Source organism: Pleurodeles waltl, chromosome 3_1 (genome assembly GCF_031143425.1).
Source record: "Pleurodeles waltl isolate 20211129_DDA chromosome 3_1, aPleWal1.hap1.20221129, whole genome shotgun sequence".
Classification (NCBI taxonomy): domain Eukaryota; kingdom Metazoa; phylum Chordata; class Amphibia; order Caudata; family Salamandridae; genus Pleurodeles; species Pleurodeles waltl.
This window is the reverse complement of record NC_090440.1, coordinates 274426876-274454190: the sequence shown is the minus strand read 5'-3', so window position 1 is coordinate 274454190 and position 27315 is coordinate 274426876. Positions and strand designations below refer to the sequence as shown.

Below are 27315 nucleotides of genomic sequence, written 5' to 3'. Positions count from 1 at the left end.
ATTTCTGAAGTCATGATCTAGCAGCAGATTAGTAACTGTGTGCACAGGTAAGTAAGCTTTCCAGCCAATCAATTCAGTAAAGTAGATTTGTGCAAGCAGACCATGGTGATAGACAATGTGCTAAACTGATACTTGTTAGCATATGATGCTGTTGGACTAAAATGGCATGGATGAACATGGTGACAAAGTCCACCGTTTAGGTATTCAAAAACACAGTTTCACATCCTCAAGCAACCAAGCTGAGCTACAATCTTAAAACTGAGCTTTCTTTCACAAAATACAATCTACTTCTCCAGCAGTAAAATTGATAGCCTTACTGAATTAAAATTATGCACAATTTTGTTTACTTCCTAAAACTATCCAACAATGTGTCTTCTGACACCTAAAAACAGTCAATGTTTTAGAGGCATTGACATAATAGAAGGTAATCAAATATCTTCATCGGAGGTCCCTGTGATACTTACTGCCTAGACAAAGGTAAAAAGTGTCACAAACGCCAATCCACTTCTAAAGTCAAAAAGTACAGGCAAATTGTAGTAAATTAGCTTTTGATTTCAAGCGAGCCATGCAAATAAACTACAGAGATTACAAACTACCGCAGAACGTTAATTAGAACTTTTCATTATTTCCAGGTGTATTTAAGTTTGTGTTTAAATATTGTTATTCTAGATATCTTAACATCACTGAAGAAAACAAGGGCAGTTATTTCAGGAATACCACAAAGAATAGCAATATGCTCTACTTTGCACCCAGCAATGGCTTTTAAAACAAAGCTAAAAAAATGCTAGCAATTGAGAACTCTGATGCAAGCGGATAGGTTTCCCATTAGAGGATGCTGGAAAAAAAATAGGCCACAATAGACATTTTCATAACAACATTATGCCTTGTTTATTCTCATTATCACTCCTTACCTCCTTGAATTCAACTACCAACCTCTCCAACATCATCCCTGCATCCACACTTCTATTACCGCTCAAACTTGCTGGTCAGCTAGCCAGATCCAGCGATCCACAACACAATTGTTGTCTCAAGTGGAATAGTTGCATTTTGTGGAAGACCACTTGATCCACAAGCCTCTGTCCTAATTTTATCCACCCTGTCCTCACCTTCCCTCTCTTCTGGTAATTTTATTTTATTTTTATTTATTTTTTTACGCCTGCCCTGCCCCATTTAATACTTTGATATGACTTGAGGTTGAAGTAAAGAGCTATACAAATCCCCAATATAACAACATTTATATATTGCATAAAAAGTGCGATTTATTGTTAGGCTTCAATTGGTCGATGCTGTCCCAGAGGAAAATTCAGGTGCCATGTTACAAAGCCCAGATGGAAACATGTTAATATCATTCTCTCCTACAAGGAGTCTATCCACCCCAAATATGGTGCCATTCCTGGAGTGTTGTACAGGGCCACATACTCACTGACAGTAGTTTTAGAGGATTCTTTGGCAGCTCTAAGATTATGTCTATTTGTTTTAAACAGAGATTTAAGCCAAACCACATCTTGCTTTGACAGGGTTTCAGGGCTCTGGAAGAACCAACACCGCCAGGACCTTCAGCACAGACTTCACTTAACAGATCTTTAGCCCTCTATCACATGTCAGGTAACCTAGAACTGTTTCCCTAATGAAGGCAGCATGCGGGTTGATCCATATCGAGCCCTACAACAGAGGAGCAAGATGGATGGAGTCCTCCACATATTCCATCCCTAGCTCGGGGAGTAAGATAAAGGTGGAATAGGTGGTTGGGACTCCCAGAAGTCTCCTCAGTACTCCATTTTTCACCCTTCAACGTGTCTTAGGGTTGCTATAACCCCATATACCTGTGCCATACATAAAAATGGGGAAACATTTCCATCTAAAATCCATACATAAAAGGGAGTCGTAAGGTAGACCACAAAAATTTCCTTGAGTGTTAAAAAAACAATCCAGTTATACTAGAACATTTTTTGTGTCTTGTCGTATAAAAATACAATCATTCTTAAGAATCCAATGAATCGGGAGCCATGATATTGTATTTCAATCCCAACTTGTTTCTTTATTCCTTTAATGATCATTCAGCATCAGCCCAGCCAACGCATTTCCTCCCCTAGACGAGACTTCATCAGGGGTTTTATTTTTTATTCACGGGAAGTCCTTCTTTGTAAAATACACAGGTCCCAATGCGGAAAAGGAAACATGAGCATTGACATGTGCTATAGAAGAATCATCATCAGAGGAACAGTAAAAAGGTGAATAAAAAACCCTGATGAAGTCCTGTCTAGGGGACGAAATGCATTGGCTGGGCTGATGTTGAATAATCATTAGAGGAATAAAAAAACAATGTTGGATTAAAACACAATATCATGGCTCCCCCTTTATTGGATTTTTAGTAAAGACTGTATTTTTATACAATAAGAAGTAAGAGAAATGTTCTAGTACTCAAGGACATTTCATTGGACTACCTTAGCACTCCCTTTTACGTATGGATTTTGGTATTTTGGGTATATGGTCGCTGAGTAATAGGACCATTGGGAGGTTGAGTGCTGTATCCTTACACTCTAAGCACTAACACCTGTGCAACTGCTTGCTGTCCAATATTGCTTTTCCAGACATTTCCTCCTGTATATCTTCAATACAGGGCCACAGTTATTTTTCAATGTGTGGCCACGCTAAAACATACTCTACCTCAAATTAAAATTTATGACAAACCGCTGAGGTACAGGGCCCCCAATTCCCCTTGGCGTCAAAAACTATGTCCCCGTAAGAAAAATCCTGGGTAAATGCCACGAGATGGCCGTGCAACATGATACCCCTTATCTTGGTTTGATCTAGGTTGAATATCATGATTAAGGTGTTAGAGTAGTTGGTAGCCAACATAGCGACCCCCATAAAAATGACAAATTCATGGAATAATGTTTTCAAGCCACTGGGAGTTCTAGATATCAGCACAGCATCATCAGTGTATAATAATACGGGTACCTTTTTTACAGTTATTTGAGGGGGTATCAGAGTCCTTGGAAGACCGAGCAGGACCCAAGCCATTTATATGTAACAAAACCAACAAAGGTGGTAAAACACACCCCAGGTGAACCCCACACGAGCAATCCTAAAACCCTCTGTCCTCTCGCCTAGGGGACCAAACTACGCAGAAAGGTCATAATGAAAAGCTCTCAGAAACTGAACCATGTCTCCATCAATCCCCAGGGTCTGTTAGTATTTCCCAGAGCTTGGACCTCACAACACTGTTGAAGGCGTAGGACAAATCCATGAAGGCCAGGCAAAAGGAGCCCTGCTTGGCCACGGTATATTTGCTGATCAGCAAATGCAGGTTTAAACATTGCTCCGGAGTGCTTAGTCCCTCACAGAATCTGTACTGCGCCTACGACAGGATGCAAGTTGCCCCAACCCAATCCAGGAGGTTGGCCAGAACTATTCTACCCACCAGCTTTACAGTAGAGTTCAGTAGCGAAAATTGGCGGTAACATTTAGGGGACTGTGGATTGCCCTTTTTGAAGATGGTGACAATGATGGCTGAGCACCCAGTTTACTGCAAGCCAGTATCTAAATGTTCCCCTATTTTTCTAAGGTTAAATTGCAGTATTTCTCATATTGTGCTCTTGTGGATTGTAACACAAAAATAGCCAAGTAGTCTAGTCGAGAAAAGTATGACTCTGTGGTCAGACCAATCCAGTTATTGTAAGAATGTCTGTCATTTTAACCATGGTCTGATATTATACCTAGCCACCCTACAATGCACCCTTCATCATACAAAAAGTCTGGCTCGTTCAATATGTGTCAGACAGTCATCACTTGCCTATTCCAGACTGTCAATAAATCACAGATTTACGTTTCCTAAAGTTATCATTTGGGTTGAGGTATCACAAGAGGCACAGTTCTCCAATAGTAATTGCTGAAATCTATCATTTCTGGTAATGGGCCAATTCAAGTGGATGATCTAAAATGCTTCCTTTAAAGATAGCAGGATTTTTTCTTCCAAGTGTATAAATTAGTTGCAAGGCTAGTTGTATTCATACAGATAAGCATGATCAACTTATGGACTAGTGTGGCTCTGAATGTCTTCCCACAAGCTGTATTTCATTCAGTTTAGCCCATAATCTTCTGGATAGTCCTAGAGCAAAGTTCTCTCTTTGACTTCATTAAATCTTGTTTCTGTGATGAACAACAGATCATTTACATTATGCCATGCACATTTACTGAGGGTACAATTATCAGAGAATACACCAGCAATCGTGGCGACTTATGTTACTTAAGGAAGTTTGACTAAATACTAAGAGACCTTTCTTACAGTGGTGACAATGGTAATAAGGTTTTGTGATTTTTTTAATGAATATTAAGTGGCATCCCCTCTGCATTTTAAGACTATCAGAAACAACTGCTGATTTAGTCATTGTTAATATTTTCAACCAGATCATAAATTTCAAATTGACGGACTAAAATGGTAAAGTTATACAGCTGTATTTTTCCTACTAAAATATAAAACAGGACTGCGTAGTAGGACAGCAGAACTTCAGAATGTGTGATAGTCTGTCCACAGTATCGGAAACTGCCGGACCAACTCTTTAGTTGTACTACTCATGCATGACCATGCAAAACACAAGTGAGATAAGAGATGTTTCCAAATCACTTATTGAAACAATCTTGCATAAAAAATGAGCTGCGATAATTAGACAGTCGAAACAAAGCAACCAGCCCTTACAAACAGTAAAGAAAATGAATAAACCACCCATGATAAATGATTTCTGGATGTTCCTACATAACCCTAAGACAATACTGAGACCATAGTGGGGGCACCCTCCGCCTTTGCCCGATTTAAGGGATTACCCTTACCCCAAACATGGCAAATGCATCAGGGGTCAGCCTGTAGTGTGGATGGCAATCCTCTCGGGAAGGTGGTAGATTAGCGCCAGCAAAACTGCATGTCGAAGACAGGATTTGTCCCAGTACGGTCGTGGCTGGAGTGCCCCTCTGCCCCTCTTGGGTCAGTGCACCATTTATATAATATGAGTCACTGTGTGAGAAGCATGATGTAATTATATGTCTAGACATTTTAAGCGATCTCCTGAACAGGAAAAGCAAGCACTAGGATATTGTGTACTGTGTTCCTAGCCTTAGACAGAATGTACTGATTATTTATTGAGAAAAGGCTAACTAAAAGCAACTCCTTCAATATATTTCTAGAATATCATCATATAAGCAAAGTGAGCATTATGTTACTGCTAAAAAGCCATGCTAAAAACAATGCAGCTAAAATGTGGAAATTGAGGAATATAAAACAAAGCTAAAATAAGGGACCAACGTGGGTCCAAGAGGGCATCACTACACTAGACCGTTAACATATGAATGAAATGGATGCCTGAGATACTGTTTTAGTCTTTGTAAATTTTAAGGAGTAGGCGTGTCATGTATCAATATTGATTTTGGAGCAGTGCAAGTGTACATTCTGTGGGAGTCCACCTATCTCGCAGATATATATTTGTTTTAAATAACTCAATTAGAGAAATATTTTTTTAATCAGGGGTTCTGGTGCACTCTGTAATAAAAGCTCTAATGAACACAACACCGCATTATAAAAACAGAGGATTTAAAAGTTCACAGATTAAAGTCTAAAATCTAAGTAAATATACAAGAAAGAAAAGAGAACACTCAGAATAATTTTAATCAGACCCTAGGAAGGGACTCAGAATCCCATCATCATGTTAGTGGCAAGTTAGTGGTTACTGCCATATGAAATCCATGCCAGGGCTTTACAGCAGGAGCTTCTTGCGGCATTTCCTGTGACCACATTACTGATGCTAGTACTCGGTTATACTTAATTATATCAGTTAGTGACGAGTTGCAATGGCACTTGCACTTTGCAGTACTGATGTGTGCTATAAACTACATTTTCTACGACTTGTGTCCAAACGGTTGTCCCTTAATTTCAAGGCCATACGGGCACCAAAAGTTATACACCTTGAAGCACAAAACACCATGCATAATGAAAATCAGCATGCATCCTAGCACGCATGATTGCAGATTCTTCTTAAAGAGCTTGTAAGGATGGTTTGGCAGTATCTGAGGTATTTCCCCATCCCTTGGGATACAGACCTGGGTACTATTACAGACATGTTTATTTTAGTCTCTGTTTTCATGCCAATGATGGTTCTTAACATTTATCTCATTGCTGAGCCATTCTGCATATGTTTACAAGTTGTCAGACTTAAGGTTTAGGCACTTTGCTGAGGTGAGGTTATGCTTTCCTATGAATTCCATCTTGTGGAAGCCTAAACCGAGAACAAAAGGCCAGAAAAATTTCCTTTTTGAGTTTATGGGGAGCACTATGGGAGACACTATACTATTTTAAATGGAGCACTGAAAATCCCCACACTCTTGCTGCAGATGTCTAAATTCAATATGGCTAGACATATGTGTTTTTTTCTGTTTCAAGGCTGCTTCATTTTGCTTAAAAGTTTACAATTCCAGGCTGTTCCTAGGTCTGGGCCTTGCTTGTTCTTGGTCTGCGTTTATGCTTCACAAACGGTTCTCTTCTTTCTAGAATGACAACTAACAAACAACTTCCATGCAGTTCCTATATGGAGTAGCCACATGATCAAATACGAATTTCAGGACTCCTATGCTTGATTAAACAAATTTTCGCTGAACAGTAGAAGGACCTTGAAATCTATTTATCAACTGGTTCCCAGGTTGTGGTGGGTACAGCATTACCAGCAAGCCAACAAATGCCAATCATTGATCTGAAGTTGCAGGGTTAGAGCTTTGTCGATATGAACCCATCAAAAACTCCTTCATGACACATGGACCACTAGCAGCACAACCCCTACATAGACTATTGGAAAAGGGTCTTAAAACTCCCTTGCATTGGATCATTAACTGTTATGTATACCCTCTCTTTTTAAACCTTCATCATGCCTCAAACGTGGGTCCTTCCATTGCCCAGGTGAGAGACAATCAGCTTACAAAAAGCAGAAACAGGAGGACTATGTCCATTTTTATCATCTGGCTTAACAGTGCAGTTGCTACCAGACAATTATGTGTGAATCACCAGGAGAGAGGCTTTTGGTCCACCCACATGTTGCGATGTTGATTGGGCAGAAATTGTGTGCGGCCATTAAAATGTGCTTGCTCTCCCCATGCAGCTGTGATCATTTTCTTTATTTATCCAGCTGCCTGAGCTTGAACTTCCAGGGGCACACACATGATATTGTAATGCTATTGAATTGTCTTAGATAACTAGATAAATTATAGTGTCTTGCTCTGATAGAGGCACAGACAGGGAGGGCAGATATTAATCTACATAGATTATTTTTTTTTTTAGTTATGCCAATTTTCACAATGCCCTAAAAAGCTTTCACAGTCCTCCCGAGATAGGAGCTTAGACTTCACCCACATGTTGGTACACCCAACCCCCACCCTGATTACAGGATTTGATTGAGCCAAATGTGTGTGCTTTCACTAAAAAGACTTTGCCTTGTGGGAAAGATTATACTCAATGCAGCAGCACTGAGTTGCTATGGTAGCACGTCAATGATCATGGTTATAGACCTAATCTGATTAATATGAAATGCTTTGATTGACTGTGAAAAGCATATGTTAAAATCTCACAAATTACCATTGTAAACAAGGGTGTTTATGTTGACCTCCCACTCAAACAAATCGGGGGGGGGGAGGGGGTGAAGATTACTGTGATGATTCTTGTTAGGTCCTGATGAGAGGAGGTATGCATTGTTTTGAGAGAAAGAAAATTATACATATTTGCAATTTTATAACTATGCATGATGATTGCTAGCTTATGTGTACTTAAATAGGCTGGTGTTGGCTGATATATAAAGCCAACGGGCAAAGTATGCAAGATTTCATCGGTTTGATATGTTGATTATTTTTAATAGGGATTAGTTTTGGTGTTGGTGATCTATCTGAAAAAAACGTGGGGGACAGAATATATGCACTACTATGAACCTACCTCATCCTTTCACTGTTAAAAGGCTCCTGCGAGCCGATAAGATGATGATCTTGGGAGCGCATGCACGCCGGTAGTGGTATTGAAACCTGAGAAATTAATGGCAGCATGTCCAAGCAACCCCAGAATTTTCTCTACTGATGACGGAATAATTCAGAAACACGTGTCTAGAGATACAGCAATGACTGCACCAAATGAGGTGAATATTTTGATGAACTTTGAAACCAGCGTGCTTAAAAGATACAGTAATGACTTCTGAATATTTGCACTACGATAACCAGCATGCTAAGAGGTAATGGCGCATGGATATGAGGCAGTGTGCTCCTACCCTCCCCTTTCACTACTGTGAACCTCATTAGGTTCTCTTAGGAGAGATAGTATTTTGCTTTGCCAACTGTAATTTTGTATACATGGGTACATTTAGGAGTGTGAAAAACTTAAGCTCAGTATAATGTGCATAGGTTGTTTACAAAGATAATGCAGTATATCTGCTGAGTGCTTACAGACTATTTTTTTATAAAGAAAAGTTACAATAAAGGCACTAGCTGGGCCTGGCATACTGGAAGCATATGTTAAAGCCTATAGCAATCTAAGTGTCGATTTTTATTACTCTTAATTAAAGCCTACACATAGGTTGTTTGTTACATGGAATACTTTTATTTTAGCTTAGTAGGCACGGGTTTTGGTGTGGGTCACCTACCCTGACAAATAATGTGTACAGAAGATTTTGACTGTGAGAATTCTGTTTAAGTCCTGTTGAGAGAAATACTGTTTTGCTTTGCCAACTTTTATGCTGTATGCCTTTTCAATTTTTATAACAGTGACAGAGCGTAAATAATGTCAGTGCTCACAATCAGGACTGAATGCAGACGTGGTATAGAATCTTGTTAATTTGGTTGTAGTGCTACAGAAAGCCTGGTACACTTCTGACCAGCAACACTGCTGAATAAACCATGTATACGATATGTATATGTTCAAGTCGCCATTCGGTTATAACTGACACACATGAGCCAGGAAACACAAATATCACAGCGGGTGCTCACATCCTTGAAAAGGATGTGGTTATACATGTTCCTGACAGATTGACTACTTTTGTACGCTTCTTGTCTTTCCCTCATTAGTTTTGAACACAAATTTAGGACAGACCTAATCAGAGACTTTCCAGGGTAAAAACACACAACTCAGTAGAATTAACTACAGGCCTCAGTTGTCCTTTCTTACAGAAGGACAAGCCTTGAAACTTGAGCTACTACCAGACAGGAAAGAATAACTATTTGACTGTTCCCGAGTGTCAGGAACAGTTGGCAGTTACCGGCATGTGAACAGATAAGCATTTCTCAGAAACAGACCAGTGAACAGGAATAAGTAAGTCTTGGCTGGCATAGAAATGAGAACTGCATGATACATAGAAATTACATGTTCTCAACAGTATGGCTGATGTTTGCCTAATGGGAAAGTTTAGAGTCAATACAGTAGTCCTAAATTGGTTATTGTGGCAAGCCTGTGATACGTTACAGGCTTGATTAGAGTGCAGAGAAGGGTTATGCCTGATGCCAAAGAGCTGGCCTGTACATTATATAAACATTATTTATTATGAAAAGCACATGGTAAAGCCAGCAGGCTCCAAACAGTGGGTTGTCACATTATGATACAGGCTCTAGAAAGGTTTTTGGCTACATGCAATCCTCAAAGATTACCATCGCAGGCAAGGATTATGGGGTTGGTCGCACACAGGAAAATAGATTTTCCCTGTGAGGATTCTCGTTAGGCCCTAATGAGGACAGTAAACTGTAATTTTGTACATATTTTGTAATTTTATAAATGCATGCATAATGGTTGCCAGCTCATGTGCACTTCTGTAGGCCTGAGTTGCATATACTGTCAAGCCATTAGTAAAGGGTAGAGACCTTTTCAGTTCACTGAGAAAGTTATGTCAGATTTTTTTTAGGAGTGATCTGTTACAATGAAAAGGTATGGCAAAGGAAGTAGGCCTTATTGTGAAAAGTAGGTCTTAAAGACTAACAGCTTTTTAGGGTGAATTGCTATTATAGTGAAAATTTAAGATAAACACATTATGCTTGACATATCGATTGTAAAAAACATATAGTAATATCAACAATTAACGGTGGACTGCTATTTCTCTGTATTAAAGATATTGGTCTCTCTGAGCTTCCTTTATATTCTGCTCCATCCATGAAAGCAAACTTCATGGGGTAATAACGCGGTTTGCATCAGTCATTGGCCTTTAACCCTGTGAATAACAGCATTTTCTGATCATATCTATATGTTCTCCTAGAAAGAAGTATGTGTCAATATCAGGGCTAGTTAGCCGGTCCTTTACTTTTAAATGTTCTCCTTTTATAGAGCCCCTTTAATTTATTTCCTTCTTCACTTTTTAGAAGTTCCGTAAGAGGATACTACAGCTCTCCAGGTAGTGCTCAACGATTTGCTTGCTTGCTGCTCGTTTTATTTGCAGTGGGCCGCGTTCCAAGTGGCCACTTACTTTAAACCAGGAAATAATTATGGAATGCAGTTATTCATAGTGTATCACTGTTTTACCACTCCAAGATGGGCAACACATTGGTTTTACATGTGGCGTCACGGTTTTAAATTTTAAACAATGATAGACTATTTACAATACCCTTGCAAGATGGACAAACTGCTGTGTTTAGTTTTGTCACTGCAAACATATACACACCGTGTTCGAAAGGCAGCATGTTTTCTTTTATCTGCTTGCTGTCTTATCTTGCATATGTTATTAAGATAGTGTGTGTTTTATTGCGGATGTGTCAGAGCGAATTACAGAATGAGTCAGTGAACTGATGAAAGGATGCATGAGTGCAAAGATGAGTGACATAGTATACATACAATGACTTGAGTGTCTATACCCATCAGTGATTCAAAAGGCACTTTCATAAGCCAGACCTAGCAGCATTGCTAATGCTGGTTACATTTTACTCCAACCACAGCTATAAATTTGGGCAAAGCACATTCAAAGTTGTGCAGTGTATAAATCAGGGACCTGAGCTACTTAAACTAATTATCCGTCTCCCTAAGGTCACCACATGAACCCTAGATCTGTTTTCAGACATAAGACAATTTTTTACTTCCGTGCAGCTTAGTTAGGTTTCTTATGACGTATTTACTAAGACTTGAACGAATAATGAACATATACAGAGTAACAATGTGAAGGGGAAAACTAATCTCTTAGAGAAAATGCAGGCATCAGTCACTGTGCACTCATAAAATACTACAATAATTCAAGTGTATCAGAAACATGCACCAACCCTCCCTCATTACTTAGGAGAGGGCGCCTTGAGTTTCTAACGATGCCCTCACATGAAGGGCCATGTGTGTACACCTTGGCCAAAATGCAGACTAACCTTCAGGCCAACAACATGCAAATTTTCCCTAAGTCACTTTCATTTAAGGGCAAAAGAGACAGCATGTGAAAGACAGTCAGACTTAAAGGGGTGTGAAAAGACATTCTTAAAGGGACTGTTCCAGTGGTGAAATTGTACAAATTGTTTAAAAACATTTGTGTTGGCCCGGGATTACTGGGTGGCTACCCAGGCCTGTATACATACTTAGAGCTATCTCATCTGCTTCTAGGATTAGGACTAGTGTTTGATGTAGGCCAACTGTTCCTGACAATTCTTTGGTTCTGTGATGTTAGATGAGATACTGAAAAATGTGTCTGGCACAGAGAGTAAGGGGAAGACAACATCATAGAATTTACGAAAAAAGCCAAAAGAAAGAGGCTGGAGAAACCACCTGGTTGTCCGATAATTTCCAGTTGTGGGTCGTTATACGAAAATTTGTCGACATATGTGGATTTTTTCCTAGCTCCGATGGTACCAAGTCTTAGCTCCTATATTGAGGATACAGGTGATTTTCTGAGAGCGTTATCCGGAATTGAATGGGAGCAAGGATACAAGCTAGTGACTATAGATGTGGTATCCTTGTGTACATCAATAAATCATGAGATAGGATTGACAGCAGTACATTACTTTTTACAACAACGGGACATCAAGTATTTGAAACACTCACAAATGTTGTTAAAGATGGTTGACTTGTGTCTGAGGAATAATGTGTTCCTATTTAATCATCAGATTTATGCCCAAATATGCAGGACAGCAATGGGAGTTTCCTTCTCGCCTCGCTACGCGAACCTGACTATGGGATGGTGGGAAAAGCATGTGGCATGGCGAGAGGAAAATGAGGAGTTTGCAGAGAAAGCAAGAACGTGGCTGAGATACATGGATGATTTATTCATCATTTGGAATGGAACGGGAAATTAATTTGTACAGTATTTTGAACAGTTGAACAAGAATGAGATGGGCCTGCAATTTACCTACGATATCAGTACTAAACCTGTTCATTTCTGGGACATTCAAGTATATATAGAAAATAATAAGACTGAAACTACCTTGTATTGAAAAGCTACTGCTACAAATAGCATACTACATGGGGATAGCTTTCACCCAATCTCAATGAGGAAAAGTATACCATATGGAGAATGCACCAGGATCAAACGCAATTGAAATGGAATCAAAATTTATAGAAACTCGACAATGATTTATTCAGAGAAAGTATAAGCGAACGGATATACAGTAAATCTTGGAGAACAAAAAGCAAGATTAGAACAAGAGAAGAAATATTAAACAGGTCTATGTTGAACAGAGCAAACAAAGATTCCACTATAAGAATGATTCTGACATATAGTAAAGAAAACCATTTGATTCTAAATATCCTCAACAAATATTGGGACATCATAAAAAAGATCCAGACGTAAATTAATTGGAGCTAGACCAATGGTTACATACAAGAAGGTACTGTCTTTTCAATATTTTCTGGTGAAGAGTCATTTCCAAATGACAAAATCTTTGAACTAGCTACAAGCTCAGACAACCGGCTTTATGTGTTGCGGGAAATGCAAAGCCTGCCGTATAGGGGTAAATAAAAAAGAATATCAAGATTATAAAGGCAATTTGATGAGGATCACTAAAAGGATCACGTGTAATACCACCCACGTAGTGTATATCATTGAATGTGATTATAGATTACGCTATGTGGGGAGCACAATTTGCCCTTTGAAAAAACGCATACTAAAACACATAAGAGCTGTACAAAACAAAGATCTGAACTATGCCATGGCAAAACATTTGAATACACATGAGGGAATAAATTGGACAAACATGAAGTTCTTTGGTATCACAACTGTTGAGAAGAATGAGAGAGGAGGAGATCGGGAACTGAGGCTAAGACGTTTGGAATCATGGTTAGTAATACAGATTAAAACAAAGATCCCGAGAGGCCTTAATGGGGATGAAGAACTTCACTATCATTTATGATAAGAGAATACTATGATGAAATATGTTGTTATTTAAGAAACAATGAAAAATTCAAGGGAGGCTTTGGAGGGAGCAAGTATTAGAGGTAGTAAATACCAGGGGCAGAATGTATCATACGCACATGCAAATGCAAACATGAATAATGATCATTTAACACTGGAAATATGGACTCTACATATATTAGAAGAGCAAGTATCAGGTATATTAGTTTCTCTCCAATAAGGGTTTTCTTTGGAATACCACAACCTCCTCCTGATGCATAGGTTCTTGGAGATTATCTGTAAACATTTCTCATACTCATTTGTTATACATTGTGTCTTATCTAATTTACAGATTTCTTTGGATATAATTATAATTTTTAGTACTTTTATAGTATTATTATTATTATTTCTTAGGTATTATTGAGTTAAATTTGGGAGTAAGAATGGTGTTTCTGGGCTGTCCATATGTTTTATATTTTATTTATTATTGTTAAGACCACATGCTCCATAATGCACTTGGTTGGTAGAGGGTAAAACAACTATAAAAGAGACTTTTGGGAAGGTAACACAAACTGTGAGTAAAACCGAGAGGTCGAAACGCGTAGGTGATGTCGTTTGTAATACACATTTGGATAAAACAATAAATTCTCCTGGAGTGCAACGAGTCAATTGCCTTGCTTTGCAATTGTTTGTTTCGGGGAAATATATATATATATATATATATATATACACACACATATATATAAATATATATACACACACACAAATTAATTATTTTTTTTCCTTCTTTACTAGGCACAGTGTCTGCAATAATTATTAGTTTACAAGACAGCATCGGTAGATGAGATCATCCAATAATAGTGTTTTCAGGAGGCAAGTGACGTTTCTGGGAAATAATGCTATATTAAATAAATAATCTTATGTTTAAGTAGAGGGATGATGTTCACAGGCTCTTAGTGCTTAATTTAATTTGAAACAGAATGGGTTTCTAAAGCGGTATTTATTCATCAATTTGCTAAACATCTTCAACTTCCGTTCAAATGCTAAATGTTGATTACATTTTATGGCTGTTGAAGATAATGGCAACCACCCTTACAAGGTGGTTGTTAATAACAATTCAACACTTATGCAGGAGATACTTTACGAGTATGCGACCAAACCTGCAATTACAATATCTTCTTCACTGAATAAAATAAGCTGACTACGAAAAGAAGAGCCAATGTACATGTTGTCTACAGGACCCAACAGAATAAGATTAAGCACCTACATATATTGCTGCTTATCATAAACAAAAAATAAGCGCCTGAACTCAAAATATTTCTGCCATCTCAGTCTATAAAGCCCTCACCTCTGCAGCTGCGAAACATTTTGATTACATGTTCTCAAAAAAGTTATTTATTTACATGCAGTTTTATATACCACGGGCAAGACCATCAGTGTAGCCAACTGTGTTACATCAAAAGCCCCTAGTAATCCTACGATAAGTGATGGGAAAATATTTTTTCCAATATTTTTTTAAAAACATGCATTAAAGGAAACATACGAGGAAGTTGTTTTCTATTTGTCATTCAGTCCAAGGCTTTTGTGGCTGTGTAGCATGTTGCATGTTAATTTTCACCTGGGACAAAATCTGTAAACCATGTGCCAGAATTAAGTGCACGACTGAAGTCAATTAAGTGACGCTTGCCTATACACCATAATCTTAATTGTTCTGTGCTGCCATACTCTTAACCTTGCTTTCATCTCACAAATGATTTTTTTTCCCAGTAAAATTCATTCAACGCATTACTTCCTGTTGGACCTGGCCCTTTAGCAGGGTCATCCCCAAACTTTTTCACCTTCATCCTCCTGAATTTCTGACCCTCTTTTTGTTGGTTCTAGGAGTATGGGCACTTTATCACTGTTGATCAATGCTCTACCTTCTAAACTTGGTGTGATTGGCTTACACCTGATTGGCACATTTAATTTACCTGTAAATGTTACCAGTGGGCCTGCATCGCAGCTTGCGCCACCCACAGAAGTAGCCTTTCAAACGTGTCTCAAGCCGGCCACTGAAGGACCTGTGTGCGCAGTTTTACTGCCATATTGGCTTGGCATCTAAAATGACTTACCAGACCTGGAACTCCCTTTTTACTACATATAGGTCACCCCTAAGATAGGCCATAGGTAGCCCTAGGGGCAGGGTGCTGTGTAGTTAAGAGGTAGGCATGTGCCTGTTGTGTAGCTTGTCCTGGTAGTGACCAACAGCCTATTTAGTTTAATCACTGCTGTGACTGCTGCCCCTTTCATAGATTTGCATTAGGAATGTCCTTGCATATGTCTAAGTGATATTTTCAAATCTATGAGCAGTAGCTTGGCCATGGTTATGTTTGGAACAGTAGCGAGAAATCTTGTTTATTGGGGAAGGTGGATTTTTTCTTACCATTGTGGAAATGCCACTTTTACAATTTCACTGTCCTTATGACTCTTGTGCTATGCAGTCTGACTCCATTCCACGCCTCGGATAGAGTGACAGCTGGGCTTTGTGCTTTCTTTCCATACAGCCATTACACAGGGAGGGTGGAGGTGCAACAGGATTACTTCTGCATGCTAAATGATCTTCTTGGGCTGGGAGAGGCACTTACATTTGTATACGCTATGTCCTGCCCGTACACAAAGAGCTTGTTTACCCCTACTGATGTCTGGAGCTAGGGCTCAGGTTGAAGGGGGTGTTGTGCACTTCTAAAGGCCCTTTGAAGTGTCCCCAGAGATCAAAGACAAAATTAGTATAAGTGCCAGGTTGTTCCCCATGTTTTAAGACACTGTGTGGACTGGACACCAGGTGCTGCTGGAAGGACTTGCCAGGAACCACCCTTGGGACTGCATTGCTGATGTGCTGACCTGTGGCCTGCTAGGTCACTAAGAAGGACTGTCTCTTTTGTTCATCAGACCCTTGGTGTTGGCCTGCCTGCACCCTGCTTGGTGCTCCAGATGTTCTCCATGGGCTGGTGGGCTGCTTCCCCCATCCCTGTTCATTTAGGAGCTGGGGTCTGGGGCGACACACAGAGGATTCCCCTTTCAGTTGCTTCTGGCTCGAAGCAAGCGTGTGGTGAGTGCTCCAGATTTTCCTTTTCCAGTGCGTGCCGAACACTGTATGTGCCCTGTGCCAGAGGTCCCACACTCAGCACGAGAGGAGCGCTGTTTTGATCCGCGGGCGCTTGAGGAGAGCACCCCTGTTTTAGTTGCTGTGGGCTCCTTCCTCGCCTGTCTTCCACCCACCCCTCAATCAGGCGGGCATCTACTTTTGTAAGAATCAACCACTGACACCCGGGACCTAAGACGCAGAGCAGCCATCTCGCGGCTGCAGATGCCAGAGGCTTCCTTGGGCCAGGCCGCACCCAGGGAAAGAAGGTAGCAGCCCGGGAGGCACCACCCGTGCAGCGCGGACTCAAGCGGCTGCTGTGTGGTTTTCACTCTGTGTGGGGAGAATCGCTGGCAGGAGCTGCCTCTCCCTGAGCTGCGCGCTGCGTCTCCACAGGCAAGGGCGTCTTTCAGGATCCTTGCACAGGGAAGCCCAGAGGAGGAAAACAAACCCAAAACCTTTGCTCAGTACATTAGTCCATCTACAGTAACGCTGGTCTAAAAATGCTAACAGTGCATGCGAATACATCCTTGAAGGCCTGTTGCTTTAACATATGGTTTTCACAATGAAAAAAGGAAGGGGAAAAAAAAAAAAAAAAAAAAAAAAAGGCCTACTTCGTTTGTTGTTCTTTTTCATACTAAGATTAGACCCATGGTCTTTGACAATTTTCCTGCGAACCAATCAGGTCTTTGAAATTTATCACTGGCTTGTTACTATAAACAACTGATGCATACTATGTTCCAGATAACCAATCCTACAAATTAACAATTGGTATACAGTCATAAAATTGCAAATACGTACACAATTACAGATAACAAAACTATATACAACCCTTCGTAAAACATCAAAACAAGAATAAGTGCAAATCTTCTACCCAAAGGGTTTGTCACAAGAGGTAACCACCACCCAAACCCCCGCCTATTAAGGTAAACTGCGAGGTTCCGTGTAGCAAAATAGCTATCTGTAAAAACGTAGAATGCTTGACTCTTTTGAAACTAACTTACTTTGTGAATACAATATAAATCCTTAATAATTCCCAAAGTGCCTGTTCTGGGAGCAGCCTGTAAACAAACACCTATCAAATCACTACTCCACTGTCATATACAGTGCACTGTTTTCGAGAAGGGGAGCACCTCTGAGCAGAAACAGTATCGCCCAACCAGAGATGGGTCCAGTTTAACATATCAATGACACATTTCAAAATTATTAAAAGGAATAGTGTAGAATTTTTAAACTCATTCTAAAAACACTCCACATTAACTAGTGAACTTTCTGCAAGGCGGCTATGCTAAAGATCATGTGAATGTGTTAATAAGGCTACGATGTAACTAACAAAGAAGTGAAAACATACACAGCACATAAAACGCTCTTATTTAGCAAAATAGGCATAAAGACAATTGCGGCAGCACAAATCGAGCAAATAAATGTTTCTGGTAATTATAACAAGCATTGGCAAAGTCAACAGGTCTCACCTATGTGAGAGCTATTGGTTTCGTCAGTGTCTTTTAGCCATGTTGTACAATAGCGCGGCTGGGGTGCAACACTGCTCAGAAGTTAGGAAAGTAGCGCTACCTTGGCCACGTCATGGTGCTTTTTTGTCTAGAGGGAGGGGTGGAACAAGCAACAATACAAATGGAGTGGAAGGGACAAGAAAAGTAACATAGAAGGAGGCTAGTTAGGGCAGAGCAAGCAACAACGTTGGGGCAATGTCAACAATACCGACAAGAGGAGGGGAAGTGAGGGGAGGAGGGGAGAGGGAGGGAGGGGAAGTAAGGAGAGGAGGGGAGAGGGAGAGAGAGAGCGCGAGAGAGAGAGAGAGATCAAACAAATACACACTTTTGCTACAACTAAAATTAGCTCCAAAATCACAAGCAGTGGTATTGGTAAGGAAGAGGTACTTGCTCTAGGGGCTCGATAAACACATGAAAGTGTGGTCAAGCTGGCACGACCTGACTGACTATAGAGAGGAGGGGAATGAGTGACAATGAAGCCAACCAATGGTACGTAATGGGTAGCTCTAAGCCCCCTGAAAAGACACAAAATGTCTCTCAAATGACTGTGGATGCACTATCAGGTGAGACCTCAAAACAGGCTACTGTAAGACAGAAAAGAAGTGTGTGCGGCTTGGCAAAAAAAGTATGGTCTGTCAATATTGGTACTGAATCAAGCTCTACATGGTCATAATACGAGCAGATGCTCAATATGCTATATGTAAAATATACGATATCACCTACAGTGCAATGAAACATACTATGTATTAAAGAGAGATCATTGTAACAGTCAGTCATAGGTTCCTGTACCAATACGGGGGATTCATACCTTCATCCTACAGAAGGCCAGAAATTGAGTCACAGTACTATCTTAAATTTATGAAGGTACAAAATAATAAAATCAATATAAAAAACTATTTTGGAATATGAATACCAAAGTAGTTGTGCTCATGTTGACTGCATAGTGACTTACTGTCCATCACTTCTAGGTGAGTGCAGGCATGCAGATGAGCGGCAAAAATCAAACTTCTCAAAAGCCTAGGGAAGAATTGTGCTAGTCGAACTCTGCCTGCAATGCTCCATATTCTGGAGTGATTTTCTAAGACGGCATGGATTTGATTCCAGTAATATAATACTTAAGAGACATTTGAGTGGGTGCACGCGTGTTGACAACGAAACGATATGATGCATTAGAAACGTTTGCAAGCTAAACTTCAACCTGCTTTTTCTGAGGTTTATGGTAAAGAGTGATGTGTACACTTACATGGGTGTTTTAGAGGTCCACGGGAATTTACAGTTTAATAACAGTTCTCATTACATGATAAATAACAGTACTGCAATCATGTAACATCAACAGTAAAGATCAGTACAGGAAACTGGCACTGAAGTAAAAAAAAAAAAAAAATACAGCTGGAAAATATATATACATGTTTTCTGCCTTTTCAGCAACAAAACAACTACTCAAAATGCAACAAGAGCTACAATAATAACAAAATAATCACACCAGTCGAAATACCATCTAAACGCCCCACTGGGATAACATCATTCTGTAGACCCTTACTTAGGTGTTTAGGGTACACACAATGCATGTACTCCACACTGGCACAGCTGGTTGGGTTTACTTTCAAGAACAGATTTGAGCTACTCTAATTGGGGGAACAGGATAGAATTTCTAAAACTTTAGCCGGTACGCGGTACTACCAGCAGGTGGTAAGAAATGGTATGCGTATGACCCTTCTCATAATGATGCCCATGTTCATACATTCCATGGATATCGTGCCTGTATTTATAGAAAAATTAAAGTAACTGAAGCTCTAGAAAGTATGTAGACAGTTTTGCATGGGTTGAACAATCACAGTAAGGTGTGGCTTAAGTAAAACGAGGTTATTTGGTTGCCTTTCTCTAATTAGTCAAAGTATAGCAAACAACTGAAAAGCTCGATCTTTGAAAACACAGTAAGACAAAAGACTTTTAAACTAGTTCCAATTGCGTGACCAAGTCGAACGTTCATTTTAATACCGGGCGATACAACTATACTGGAATCTAGAAACGATTCAACAGAAAGATAAATAGCTAAGGTTTTATGTGAAGTCTGTTACAAAAAGTTGCAAGCACAAGTGAGAAGTCCCACCAATGACCCATTACAGGGGCTGTCCATCTTCTCAAGTGAACAGCACATGTGACGTTTATGATGACTCAAGTAAAAACTATTTGAAAAGAGCAAATTAATGTGCTACTATAGAGGCCATGATTTTCATGAGGGGCCCTGGGCAGCTGGGAGTACATATCCGAGTTCTCTGATTCATTAGTAGGTTTTAAGATTACTGTTCCCTAAGTGCTCGTTTGGCTTATCTGGCCTCGAAACAATGCCATCCATCAAGGCATACACGTGAATGCATTACCCCTGACGTGTATCATTTTAAAGGCCTCTGGGGAATCTTTGGGTTGAATGCCATGGCACATTCTTTCTGGAATAGCAATGAACCCCTCCATAAATGAGAATACGTTTGTATTCACTTTTAATACCTAAACAAATGTATAACGATACACTTATTTATATGTGCATAATTAAATGCTAGGGGATTTCGGCGCAGATGTAAAAAAAAAATATAAAAAAAAGTTATGATGCAGGGTTAAAAACATTAAACAATTTGCACATGTACACTGTGAAGAGTGTTTAATCAGTTTGAAGGTTGAAATGCCTCTTGGGTGCCGCAGCGACACGAGTTCTTGCAGCCCCCGACTCGAGGTATTCTACAGCTACAGGCATTCATTGCTCGTCTTATCGCTAAGAGCTGCGGGTGGCAGCCAATAAATGACACGGCGAAACTGCACAGTTTCAGTCCGGACTCTCACAGCATTCCAAGGCTATAATCCGTGAATCACTGAACAAAGTGAAACCTGGCCGTAAAACCTACTCAAATGTGTTTTATTTCACTCTTCTAGGGAGCTGCACGCTGCTGTAAGCGAGGAAAGAAAGGCAGCGTGCGTATGAAAGAAGCTGCTGTTCCTCCCCCTCCCTCGGCCATTGCAGCAGTTCCAGCTGGAGAGTTCAGAGTACAGCCGGCGCTGCACCTGTACCATAAACATGCCTAAGCTTTGGCAGGGTGCCATCCCTAGGCAACGTGCCCGACGCAGCCTCCCCACTGCAGTGCCAGATCCTCGTCCTGCGTACTACCGACCCAGCATACCGATGTGCAGAAGGGTGACTAGCAGCCAACACTTATCGGAAGACGGCGAGGACTTGAACGGGTGGAGGGTTGGTTTAGAAAATCCAGTTTCAGAAATGTACTATGGAAACATGTTAAAACCAAAATCAACAAAGGCATCGGCATTTGGGAAACACTTAAAGCGATGCTTAGTATCATAAAATAGACTGGCGGGTACACTGAGAGGGAAAAGCAGCAAAACAAAACGAAAAATTACATTCTCCAATTCTAAACAAACGAAAAGTAATCCTACCCCTAAACGGAGAGCGAGCTAGCAACCAGAACACAACAACCGCTCTTCAGTATTCATCTTCTTGTTGTGCAAACGAATACGAACAGTGCCGTTCCACCCGACACCGGAAAGGAAACATTCCTGATCAGAAAAGGGATAGGACCCTCCCCTTCGTGTCACCGCCTCGCCCAAAAACCAACGAATTCAACCTGACTTAGCTACACAGGAAGATGGTGGAGAGGGAGTATGCCGGTGTCAGTCAGAGGCGCTCTCGGGCAAAGTGTCGGAGGAAATCCCACATTATGTGGGGCACATCCCTCCCACCCCCACGCCAGCGTTATCTAGTGCTCCGGGTGGTAAACAAACAGCGGAGGTAGCGTGATCGCTCATGGGAGGGGGTGCCTGTTGCTATCAGCCCGCAGTCTGTTACGATGTCCTCCGGAGGGTAAAAACACAAACTGGAAAATCCTACGGTGTCACCCAATCCAGCTTGCTGCTTACACGGTATTCAACAGGCAGCAGCCAGAGGAGGACAAACTGACATCCAAAAGAACACGGGAACCTCAGTCTCAGACCATCCAGCACCGCATGCTATACCGCTAGGAGATGGAGGTTTACAAATGGGATGCTGTCCTACTGCCCTACCCAGTGGAGACACCCCTGCTGTTGATAACTACACGAGACAAACGTCAAGGCATCTGCTTGGAAACAAGTATGATCTAAGGTGAGATGAAGTGCCTCTGCACCAAAGAGGTGCGACAGGACTTTAAGCAAATGTTTAATACAAAACAAGTTACACTTCCAGTCATCAGAGGGAAACGTTGAGAGGATGGTATTAAGTAAATTGAGTATTATTAACCTTTATATTTGAAAACTAAATAGCTCCCCTACATTACTATCGTTGAGTAAGTAGGCAACAATGTGCGTCTTTGAATAGCCTTAGAAGAAGGCAAGGGTACCCTGGTCACAGGCAAACTGGACACTGAGAAATGGATGACTGGACACTGAGAAATGGATAACTGTTCAACGGTCGCACATTTAGCTACACAAAGAGTATGGAGAACCCTACCACAGGGGTTGTGCAGTCTCAAGAAAGGGTATGGGCGGTTTGAGCAGAAGTTCCAGATAAAGTCTGGAAAAAAAAGGGAGTGGACAGTCTGGACACACTACCGGCAGGCTAGGCAGTCCACAAGCCAGTGTGGGGTGGATACAGAAGAGGGCAGTGGGTGTCTGGCACAGACTGAGGCTTCAGTACTTCCAGGACAAAGGTGATGAGATCTGTGGATGATCTGGAGGGCTGGACAGAGCAGAGAGTCTGCCCTCGCCCCTCCTTGCCTCGGGCCAGGCACTCAACTTGCCTAGATGGAGGCCAGCTGCCTCAAGCTCAAGTCAGACAAGGCCGAGATCCTCATGATCTTCTCCACCCCTTCTGCCTGGAATGACTCCTGGTGGTCCACCACTCTGGGTAACGACCCCACCCCCACAGACCATGCGCGCAACCTAGGCATCATCCTAGACTCCTCTCTATCGGTTACCCGCCTAGTTAACATAGTCTCTTCATCATGCTTTCACACCCTCCGACTCCTGCAGAAGATTTTCAAGTTGATTCCCCCGGAAACAAGGCAGACAGTCACCCACGCACTCATCACTAGCAAACTGGAGTACGGCGACGCACTCCATGCCGGCATCACCAAGAAACTTCAAATCAAGACTACAAAGAGTCCAGAATGCAGCAGGCAGATTCATCCTGGACATCCCCCCGATACAGCAGCATTTCATCCCACCTCAAAGACCTACACTGGCTCCCAGTCAACAAGCGCATCACATACAAACTCTTGATCCACACCCACAAGGCACTGCACAACATAGGACCATCATAACTCAACCACCTCTTCGCCTTATAAGTATCCAACAGACATCTCCGTTCCTCCCAGCTCGCTCTTGCAGTCATCCCCAAGATCTAGGAAAGTACAGCAGATTCTTCTCCTACCTAGCAGCCCAGACATGGAACATGCTACCTCTCAAGCTCAGGCAGACCACATCTCCAAAGCAGTTCAGGAAGGACCTCAAGACCTGGCTCTTCGACTGACCACATATAGCGCCTTGAGACCCTATGGTGACTAGCCGCACTATACAAATCCTTGATTGATTGATCTTACCAGAGATGTCTCTGGCAGACATTTTGTTTCTCCCTGGGGTGCTGCCATAACTCTGAAGTTCCCGTCACCCTCACTGTGCTCCCTGGCAGCGTATCTCTGTGCAGAGGCAGATGGCAGGGGTCAAGCACACCTGGAAGCCGCTTGTCCAGGCTCCTCCCAGCAGCGGGTCGTGGCCTTTTCCCCTGTCTGCATCCATGTGCGTGGTGCTGCCACCCCAGTGGCAAGATTTAGGCGCGCAGGGGCATATGAAGACAGGAAACCAGAGAGCTTAATTGGACCTTGTCCTGGACAACACACTTTGGACAGTGGAAGGGGAGTATGTTGTAGAGTAATTAAAAAGGGAAACCATGTATTTGTCCACTGTTTGGAACCCTCAGAATGTATATTTTAGAGAAAAAGAGAGTTGAGAAATTGTTTTTGTCTGACGAATTGGAAGTGGAGGCCGGCGAGCCAACAAATGAACAAGGCAAGCTGACCCAAGGGTCTGGCTTGGCTCTTGAAGCCCTTGCACGAGCCAATCCCTACAAATGCACTATAATGACAAGTGAATTAGGTGAGTGTTTCCCATGACCTAGGAATACTGTAAGACCTAGAATGGGTTAATATAGATCAGAGCGTCTACTCACAATACTGGAAACAAACTCTGTGGTATGATTTCCAAGTCTCCCAGTGCGGGAAAGTGTCTTCACGATGTGACAATAGGAATTCCCAGTACAACACAGCCAATCATGAATTGGTTGGTCTGAATAAAGACCTGAATCCCTGAAAATGAGTTTAACTTGTAAACTTTGTCTACCTAGTATTGTGGGCGTAATAGGTAGATCTTGAATTTGTCTAAGCACAGTAGGAATTTTATGACTTTTTTTTTTTTTATTAAAAAAAAAAAAACAAAAAAAAAAACTTAGAACTATTTATCCCCAACCCCGTGACAGTAGCATTAGTGAACTACGAGGCAAGATAGCTGTCATGTGATGCCCGTATGTAGCACAGATTTCTATAGGTGGAGCAACATAATATTCTAAAGAAAGCAATAGAATGAGAATCAATATATGAGTACACTACTACAGCTTTGAGGAAATTATCCTTAAATTGTAGATTTGGTGAGTTAGTGGAAGAAACGTGACAAAGGCAAGATGCATTCTCATGTTACAGCTATACAATAGAAACTATACTAAGGTAAATGGGGGATGCAGAGTTAAAAGACGTAATGTCTGTCGTATGCAAAAGCTGAAGTGTCTCAAGGTGTGCTAAAGCACCAAAGAAAACAGTTGTTGGACCTGAGGCCAATGTTGTAGCTAACATAGTTACTTATAAGACATCTTCAAACAAACCTTATGAGAAAGGAAAAGGGAGAAATAAAAAATAAAAGTCATTTAAAGAGTCATACATGTGATAGTACTACTCATCTTGCTTACAGAAAAAAAAAAAACATCCACCTCTGAAACAAAAATGTGGTATATGTGGGAAAATGGGCCATTATATCCATGTCTATAGAATGAAAACTAACAAAAGTGCCAAAGTGAAATGTATAGAAGAGGGGGGATACAGGCACATTGAGTGATCAGGAGTGGTAATTATGAGGTGTTAAATGTATATGGAAAAGTAGTATGAAACATTTCCGAAAGGGAATGTAAAAACAAACCAATACACTTTATGGAGTTAGGGGGCATAGGTATACACATAGGTGCAGATTCAGGGTAGCGAAAGTGCGTGGATAACTAATTTTGAAAATAAATTAGGGTCTAAATTGGAAGAGTCTTTTATTGCCCCGGAAAGTTTTATATTGGTGAGACCACTGGCATATAAGTTACAGAAATATTATTTTCAGATGTAAAAACAGGAAGGCATATGAAAAACTAAAAGTGGCAAAGAAAGGTCCATCAGTTTTAGGATGGTTGGATTGGAGAAACTTCTATAGTAACTCTTGAGATACCAGTAGCTCTCTAGCTACCTGCAAGTAGCCCTCCTGTGTGCATCCCAACCTACTAATATAGAGGCTTTTGCTTGGCTGGATGAATATGATGATTATGATTATTAGACACTAAAGTTAAAAATAGTGTATTTAGGACAAAAATTTGTTTTTTCTTTTTTTTTTTTTTTTTTAGAACTCATAAGCTAACGTTTGGAGAACAATGGTTGACTTTTTAAAATGTATTTAAAGCTATTATTTGAATTGGAGAGATGTATTACTTAATGTACCTTGGTGCCAGGTGGATTGTAGCTATGGCTTTTAAGTATTACCAATGTATATTCATTTCAAATTGTTAAATACTTTTTTACTTTATTGCTGGAAACCCTGCCTAATGTACTGATGTGACCTCTGCTGACAATCATGGATGCAGTGGTCACTATTCCATCATTGATTGTAGTAGCTCAGGATGATTTTTATTGTACTTAGGTAGCTCTTAATACAGGCAAAGTTGGAGGCCACTGCTCTAATGTGTTCAGTGGAAAGATAGGAACATTACAACAGTTTGAACATACGAATATTCTCAAGGATAAGGTATGAGATGTGCCTAAGACTATAAGGGATTAAGTTACGAAAGAGCTGTCACGTTTAGTTGAAGCAGGAATTCTAGAACACGTTGAATCATCTGGAAGGTTAGCTCCTTTTGAGGTAGAACATAAGGTCCATGAAAAGGGGAAACTGTGCATTGATTTACGTGATTTAAACAACAATATCCTTGTTACTCAGTTTCCTCTAACTATAATAAATGATATTCTGACCATGACTAAAGATATGAATGTTTTTTTCCATTTTAGACTTGTCAGCTGCCTACCATCAGGTCCCCCCCTCCACTGAGGGGAGTTGTTTTTTCAATTTAATAGAATGCCATTTGGATTGGCATTAGCAGTAGCAGTCTTTCAATGCTTTATGTACAATTGACTTACACTGTAGTAGCAAACTGGACTATGGCAATGCCCTCTACGCAGGAACCACGGCCAAACTCCAGAAGAGGCTGCGACGCATCCAGAACACCCCCGCACGCCTCATCCTGGACATCCCCTGCCACTGCCACATCACAGACCACCTGAAAAACCTGCACTGGCTCCCAGTCAAGAAGAGAATCACCTTCAGACTCCTCACCCACGCTCACAAAGCACTGCATAACACCGGGCCAGAATACCTCAACAGATGACTCTCCTTCTACACCTCGACCCGGCATCTCCGCTCCACCGACCTCACCCGTGAAACCGCCCCACACGTCTGCAGAACTACAACTGGTGGTAGATCATTCTCGCACCTCACCGCCAAAACGTGGAACACTCTTCCCACCAACCTGCGCCAGACCAAAGACCTCCTTACCTTCAGGAAACTTCTCAAGACCTGGCTGTTCGAGCAGTAACAGCACCTCCCCTCCCTCCCCCATTTTCTCCCCCCTCCCCTCCTCAGCGCCTTGAGACACTCACGGGTGAGTAGTGCGCTTTACAAATCTCCTGATTGATTTGGTAAGATGAAAGGTATATTATTTTTTTCAGGACATCTATTGGGAAGGATAAGGAAGATCCTTACAGGGAGTTGGAGAATGCATTAAGGGATGTTAAATAAGCACGGTCTCACAAGCGGAATGCTCTATCTGCAAAGTTGCAATGGAATATGTTACTTTCCTAGGGCACGCAATTAGTGGCTGTGGTATCCAACCTAAAAGGATTGTTGTCAACAAAACAAAGAGGACTTAAAGTAATTTTTAGGTTTAGTGGAGTTCTTTTAAAAATGTAACAATTTCTCTATGAAAAACTTACATATACTAAAGTTATTGAAAGCTAATGTCATTCGTTTGGTCAGATGAGTGTGATCAAGAGTTTCT

The 27315-nt window shown here is 41.0% G+C and overlaps 1 protein-coding gene across 8 annotated transcripts in view; it reads right to left on the bottom strand.

The window, feature by feature from the left end:
- TJP1 (tight junction protein 1) overlaps window positions 1–27315 on the bottom strand; it is a 478449-nt gene that overhangs the window by 366348 nt on the left and 84786 nt on the right. For 2 of the 8 annotated variants that reach the window (XM_069222374.1, XM_069222380.1), the window contains exon 1: window positions 21369–21484. The exons of the other annotated variants lie outside the window; for them this stretch is intronic. The gene's annotated coding sequence lies outside the window, so the exon portion shown is untranslated. Of the gene's footprint in view, window positions 1–21368; window positions 21485–27315 lie in introns of those variants that run through there. 8 annotated transcript variants of the gene reach the window in all.